We start from the raw sequence: 7,926 nt of genomic DNA on the forward strand, positions 1-7,926 counted from the left end.
TTACCTGTGTGACTTTGGACACAACCTTGACCTTCCCGAGTTTCAGTTTGTTCATCTGTTTAAAAACAAATTGAACCAGATGACCATTTGCTGTTCAGTCACGTCCAACACTTCATGACTTCATTTAAGGTTTTCTTAGCAAAGATACTAGAGTGGTTTGCCATTTCCTTCTCCAGCTCATGTTACAGATGAGGAAACTGAGGCAATCAGAGGTTAAGTGACTTGCCCAGGGTCACACAGTGAGTAAGTATCTAAGGCTAGATTTGAACTCAGGAATATGTCTTCTTGATTCCAAGTCCAGAGCTTTATCCGTACTTGGCCACCTCGCTGCCCCCGATAACTATTTAGGTCCCTTCAAGTTTTTAATTCTATGAGACTAATGGGAAGGAATTTCTGCCTACTCGGGGAGGAGGAGGAGAATTGGGGGGAAGGGAGTTGGAGATGGGAGTAAAGAAAAACAGACAGGCAGACAGACCCAGAGGGAAAGAAAGAGAGAATGATTCTGTAAATGCATTCCCAAGCATGTTTGTCTCTTGGTTTATTTTTAAAATGTCTTACTAATGTCATCAGTCATTGCTGTTCATAGGCACCCACCCCCACCCCCTAAATTGAGCTCTCCCTTGTAACTAGGAAAATCAGCGAAACAAATGACAGCTTCCCCCTTGTGCTTGGCAGGCTGTGATCTCAGAACCTCAGTCCGGGCTGGAGAGGATGGAAAAAGGGGAGGAGACAGAAAGGAGAGGAGTAGGTCCTTCAGTGGTTAGCTTTTCCTTTGCTATTTGGCCTCTCATTTGAATAGCTCCATCACTCAGGACCCTCTCCCCTCCCTCACTCTATATTAATCTGCCCTTCTGGAAAATGGAGGAAATGTCAATTGCTGTGAACAGAAGGGAGAAGGCTGTGAGATCCTTGGATGTTAGAGGACCATGGACAAAGCTGGGACTGAGCAGAAAAACAGTAGGGGCTGGAAGTAGATGGCGCCCTAAGCCAAGGTGACAGAGTTGACTGTTCCCCTCTACCAGTCAGTCAGTAAGCATTTATTAAGCACCTACTATTTGCCAAGGGGCATACGCTGGGGATACGAAGAAATGCAAAAGACAGTCCCAAGCCTTCGAGCAATCCTACTCACAATCCAGTGGGGGAGACAACATGCACAACTATGTATAAGTAAGCTATAAACAGATAAATAGGAAATAAAACAGAGGGAAGAACTAGAATGAAGAGGGATTGGGAAAGGCTCCCAGTAGAAGCTATCTGTGGGCTCCTTCCCCTCTTGCTCCAGTCTCTGGCCTTGTTCTAATCTTAAAGAGGTCTAGCTAATTTTCCTCCCTAGGTTCCTTCAGGTCATTGGCATTAGGAACCACAATGAGCTATTCTTGGTGACCATAGATTGTCGGAGCAGAAAGGAACTTCAGGGCCCAACTAATCCAATCCTCTCATTTCACAGATGAGGAAACTGAAATCCAGGGAGAGGACACAGAAGAGTCTATAACCCAGGTCTCTGGCCCCTGAAATAGTGTCTTTTACATTGAACCACCTTAGTCCTTAAAGACCCTTCCTAAGCCCTCAAGCAGGTACACTGGAAAAAGGTTTTCCCTATATCTGCACATTATCTCAATTTCATCCTTTTGAGAATAAGGACCCTGGAGGCCCATGCCAGTCCATAGTTCCCTCCCCAGCATTCACATTCCCCATTTCGTGTCCACATCTGTTAATAAATAGACAAACATTGATTATGTTGCTTGGACCCAGCAGCCACATGCCACAATTCCCGCCCTATTTACCTCCTTGTGCCTGGGGAGCTCAAACTACCTTCAGATCTGTCACCTCCTCCCCAGATGTCGGCACTGGGAGGGACTTCCCACCACACAGCCAGGGATGGAGCTTGGCTATCTTGACTATTAGTGGCCCAGGTCTCTCTTCTTTTTTTCTTTTTTTTTCTTTTCTTTTTTTTTTTTAGTTTTAGGCAATTGGGGTTAAGTGACCTGCCCAGGGTCACACAGCTAGTAAGTGTCAAGTGTTTGGTCTGAGGCTGGATTTGAACTCAGGTCCTACCTGACTTCAGGGCCAGTGCTCTATCCACTGCACCACCTAGCTGCCCCCGCCAGGTCTCTCTTCTTATCCTACCTTGTCTTTTCATGTCCCTCCCTTATCCAAGCTAGTCAGCTCTGATCTCTTCCCCCCCTTGTCTACAAGAACAGAATTCAGGGCAGCTCTTCCAGTCCTCCATCCCCAATCAGCTTGTTAAGAGAAAATTACCCCTGTATAGATGACTTTCTAACTTTAGTACTTGTCTTCCCAGCCCAGAAATTGTAAATAGCCTCTTCCTAGGCATTCTATAATCCATTTATGGAATAATCAGTAACAGTTGTGTCCCTGTTTTGATTTCCATTGTATTTTCTGACTTTTCTGGATTATAGGGGTTGGAAGGAGTTTAAGTTCATAATTTGATCCATGAGGCCCTGGAAAATGCATCCAAGCCTTTAAGAAACTGGCTTCAGATGCTCATATGGCCCTTCTTTTTACTTGTAATGTTATAATTAGGACAATTAGTAGTGCTATTGTTTTTAGAAGCTCTACACTAATGACACTTCGTGCTTTGAAGATTCCTTTCACCAGAACTCAAAGCAAGGTTTACAAATGTGATCTCTGGCCCTCTGAAGCATTCCTGGGTGGAGCGGGTGGGGGAGCATTGGGAGGAACTAGGCAGAGATCTTGCCATTTGATGGATGGGGAGATATTGATGCATGAAGTTGGGCAGAGACTTGCCCTAAGGTCAGTGACCAAACAAGGAAGAGAATCCAAGAGCCCTGCTTCCCAGCTTCTCTGATCTCCATAGACTTGGTAGACTAATACCAGGAACACCCCCCTATTCCTCCTTTGTCCATCACACAAACCCAGGACCAACTCGCCTCACTTTCAGGCACCTGAAATCCTCTGGCAAATCAGAACATCTCCCCTGGGACCTCCCTGAACCTCAGAAAGCAGGCTCATAAGGTGTCTGGAGGGGCCCTGGGAGGTGGTAGGAGGAGAAGCCGGTGCTATAAATGAACCTCCTGGGGCCTGGGACCAAAAAAGCCATGTGTGGGCTGCCCAGTCAGCAGGAATGCCCTTGTGATTGTCTTCAAGGGCACTGGCAGATTACTAGGCAGTAAAGCAAGCCTTGAGAAGAGAAAGGGAAACAGCAAGCAGGAGAGAGGAGGGTGGGGACAAAGGCCACCTACGGACTATGCCATCCCACTTGGAAGATAATGGAACTCTTGTCGATCTACTGGGATCTTCTTCTCCATAAAGTTATAGAATCACAGAATTTCAGAGCTGGAAAGGGCTTCCAAAGCCTACCTAGTCCAACCTAAACCATAGCAAATAAGAAACTGAGCTACAACATAACAGACAACCTTTGCTGGAAGGCCTCTAGTGAGGGTGACCTGCTGCCCCTGAGCCAGATCATCCCACTCTCAGGCAGGTGTCTTCATTAGAAATTCCTCATATCAAGACTACATCTGCCAAATTTTTGCACTTTCCCTCTCATTCTGACCTCTGGGGCTGAGCAGGACACGTCTAATCCCTCTTCCACAGGCCAGCCCTGCAAACACTGAGGGGTAATTACATGCTCTTACCCCTCCTCCCTCTTCTGTTCTCCAGGCTAAACATCCCTCATCCTCACAAACAATTCTTGTATGGCAAGATCTAGACACCTTTCACTGTCCTGGCTGTCCTCCTCCAGATCCTCTTCCTACGCCATTCCTTGTTCCTACTTCAGTCTCTTTGGTCATCATGTCTTGCACTCCAAAAGTGTTAAGAGCCCCACTCCTGGGATTTCTTTCATCTCTCTGCCCAAATCCTGAAAGGGAAGGAAGGATCTGAGAATGAAGTCACATTATATACAATAATAAAGAATTATGATTGCAGCTCTTGTTTCCTTCCAGTCAAGCCTAAGGAATTTTGCAAGGGAAGTTGGAGAGAACATAATTTAACTATGACAATACAACACAACCCACATGACTCTGAGAGGAGAGATATCCCTTTTTTTCTTGGGGGGGAGACATGCAGTTCCAAACTCTTTTGGGAACTTACTCCAGATAAATGGAGAGAAAGACAGACAGAAAGACAGATTTTGGACATGGCAGACACATAGAGGAAGCTGGCTCTTCCAATATGATGTCACTGATTTCCAGTGTGCTTCCTATAAGATTTGGGGGAGTTTCTCCTTGGGTGAGATCAGGTTTGAGCTGCTATCACTTTCCCCTTTTGGAGAACTATTCACTCGCCATATTTTCTGGTATATTCTAATCTATGTAACTTTTCTCATCTGTTTTCTTGGATAAATGGTTTGCTCACAATTCACTATCTGTAATTGTCTATACTATAACTAGTATTTGGTGGGAAGGAATCAAAAGTGGTAAGTATAAACCAAGAGCTATCCTTCCTCATCAGGGTTAGCCACCAGGAAAGCTAGCACCCTTTTTGTTCTGAATCAATTGTGCCTTCAGACCAGTAGTATTTAGGGGAGCAGAGAGATATAATTCTATTCCAGTACCCCTCTCTCAGAGGAGAACAAAGAAACCAGATTCATGGACCCTTCTCCTGATGCCCTCAAGACAATCAATCAATAAATGTTTATTAAGTTCCTGCTATTGCCAGGCACTGTGATAAATACTGGGGAAACACAAAGAGGCAAAATATAGTCCTTGCCCTCAAGAAGCTTATAATCTAATGAAGGAGACAACATGCAAAGATAGATAGATAGATAGATAGATAGATAGATAGATAGATAGATAGATAGATAGATAGATGTAGATGTAGATGTAGTAAACTATATACAGGATAAATAGGAAATAATTAACAGAGTGAAGGCCCTAGAATAAAAAGGGGTTAAGGAAGGCTTCTAGTAAAAGATGAGATCTTAGCAGATATTTAAAAGGAAGCCAGGAGGGGCAGCTAGGTGGTGCAGTAGATAGAGCACTGGCCCTGAAGTTAGGAGGACTTGAGTTCAAATTCGGCCTCAGACCAAACACTTGTCACTTACTAGCTGCGTGACCCTGGGCAAGTCACTTAACCCCAACTGCCTAAAAACAAAAAGAATAAAAACATAAAAGGAAGCCAGGGAAAGTGGTAGGTGAATCTAAGGAGGAAAAATGTTCCAGGCATGAGAGATAGTCAGAGAAAATGCCCAGAGCCAAGAGATGGAGTATGTCATTCACGGAATAGCCAGGAGACTGGAACTACAGTGACCCCAGGAGAGCAGATTCCAAGTTCAATGCCTCCCCTTGAGCTCTTGTCTATACATTCAGACATCCCATATGTATGCACATAATCTAATAAGACAGCATGCACCTTGCATGATGAAAGAGAGGATGGAGAGAAATCTAAAGAAAACTAATGTGTCTTAACAGGAAAACTCTCTGGTGAGCTCAGATCAAAGGAGCATGTGAAGAACCCCACAAGATCCCCCTAAATCTCTTCCTTGTTCTTGGTCTAGGATGTCCTAATCCTAGTCCCTTCTTTCAGTTCTACCAATCTGAGCAACTCTGAAAACTAGTACTTATCATACTTTCATCCTTTCCTATATACTCTTCCCTAGATTTTCATTTCCTCTGGATGCCATCTGTTTTTGAGTACTCACAATCTTTCTCCTCCTCTCAATCCCAAGTTGCCATCAAGCCTACAAAACACATACAACAGAGTATAAAAATGATCAGAGTGCTAAATAATTATAAATCAATAAACCTGGCTAACACTGACTTTCTTAACCCAAACTAATCCTGTACCCAGATTACTCCAAAGCCCAATCCTGGCATCCAAGTGGCATCGCCAAGATCAAATCAGGAGCTCATATCACCTGCAAGCTCCTTCAACATGGCCTCCAAACCAAAATGGCCTCTTCTTTCCAGAAAGCTTTAAATTCCTTCCATCCTTCTCCCTTGTGCCATTACCTAACACATTAATATAACATTAATGATCATATCATCAGTAAGGGTCAACAATGCCTGGCTCCACCCTGATATCACCCACATGTCCCTACTGTAATTATTACTTTGTGATCTTGGACCTCCCATGACAAGGAGGTATCATTGTATCAATGGCACAACATGTAGGTATAACCCACAGCCCAGAACCACGGCTCTGGGTTTACATGGCTCAAGTTCAATCTAGAGAGGCTTCTTCATAAATCTTTCTTTGGCCTGCGTCCTCACCCATGGCTTCCCCCGGGAATGTCATGTCCCAGTTTGCACAAAAAAAAAGGAAAAAGACCCATAGCTGCCATGTAAGCACCCAGTCTAACGACACTTTGAATATCTGACAAGCTTTATTTAACCTGACAAAAATTTAAAAACATAAAAACAAAGGACGCCTACCCAAACCCATAAATAGCCAAAATGCCTTTTCTTCTCAACCTGGTAAGCCCCACATCCCAAGAAGCCTAGATAGTCTTCCCAACTCATAGTACTACTCTAGGTTGAACCCAAAAACATGAAAGAAAAACACTCAGGACTGTTAGATGGTCTATGAAACTACTGCTTTAGCGAGCCTCCCCTCCCCCAGGGAACTCTGTTCTCAGAACTGTCCATGGTATATACTGCAATGTATACTACAGTATTATTACCTTTTCCTCAGACCTGCACGATCCACATAACTCACAGTGCCAGTGAGGGCACGGTGCAGGTTTGCTCTTCCACATCATGGCTCACGTTTTTGCTGCTTAGTCCAGGATCTCCTCCACTTGATCCAGGACCTTGGTGTAAAGTAGCAATCACAACTCTGGGTCCAGAAGTCTTGGTCCAAGAACTCTTCCATCACTGTTCCATTGTGGCTGTCCTGCTGCCATCTCACCTTCCTGCAGCTCTCAATTTGACCCAGAAACTACTCCTTCCCCCATTATTGCCTCCACCCACAGCCATCTTTAAGACCACATGATTCCCTAGATGGGATATGTCAATGTGTAGCCTCCCCCAGGGAGCCAAAATCTGTGTGCGGCTGATAGACTTGGCTCTGTCTCTCTCAGCTCAATTTCTCTCCCATCTGCCTCTGCTCTCCCACTCAAATACTAAGTCCAAAGATTTAGAATCAGTGGACTTCAAATTCTGGGCTTTACCACTGATACTTGTACAACCTTGGGCAAATCACCTCATCTCTATGGGACTCAGTTTCTCCGTCTATAAAATGAGGGTATGGACTGATCAGTAACAAAATATAAGCTGCATGTGGTAGTCTGAAAAACCTCTGGTTTCTTGGGCTACTTTGAAATCCATCAGGCTTATGTGCAACAGGTTACCTACATCCTAGATGTACCCCCTATTCCTAGCAAGCATCCCCACTGCATCCTTTTCCCACAATCCTCCATGCCAGAATCTTCTGTGCTGAAAACTTCTACAATGGGAGCCATCAAGACAATTCCTGGCATCTCCCAATCTGTGACATCAGATTTGGGAAACCAATCATGTGCAACTAAGACCTTACCTTTCTCTATAAACCCATTGTCCTGATGCTGGAAGGACCAGGCAACCCCCATGAACAACTAGGAAAAATGGATTAAAGTTGAGTATCGCCTAGGGCCCTCAAATCTAGAAAGAAGCTACTTGCAGAATAATAGAGCCCCTTCCTTTTCCTGCTGTGCAAATCTGACCATGTTACCACACTGCCCCCTCTTCCACTCAATAAATGCCAGTAGCTCCCTATTACCTTCCTTCTGATGCCAGTAGCATCAAATGTGAAATTAAAACCCTCCAAAACCTGGCCCCTTCCCACCTTTCCAATTTTCCTTACTCTTTTACTCCTCTCTCCATACTATATGATAGAGGGACACTGACCTTCATGTTCCTCTGACATTCCATCTCCGCATTCAGTTTCCTTTCATTGACTGTCTCCTATGCTTGGCATGCTCTTTCTCCTCATCTCCATGATAGAGTCTTCTGTACTGAAAAC

The sequence above is a fragment of the Phascolarctos cinereus genome, unplaced genomic scaffold (genome assembly GCF_003287225.1).
Source record: "Phascolarctos cinereus isolate Bilbo 61053 unplaced genomic scaffold, phaCin_HiC Scaffold_2;HRSCAF=192, whole genome shotgun sequence".
Taxonomy (NCBI): Eukaryota; Metazoa; Chordata; class Mammalia; order Diprotodontia; family Phascolarctidae; genus Phascolarctos; species Phascolarctos cinereus.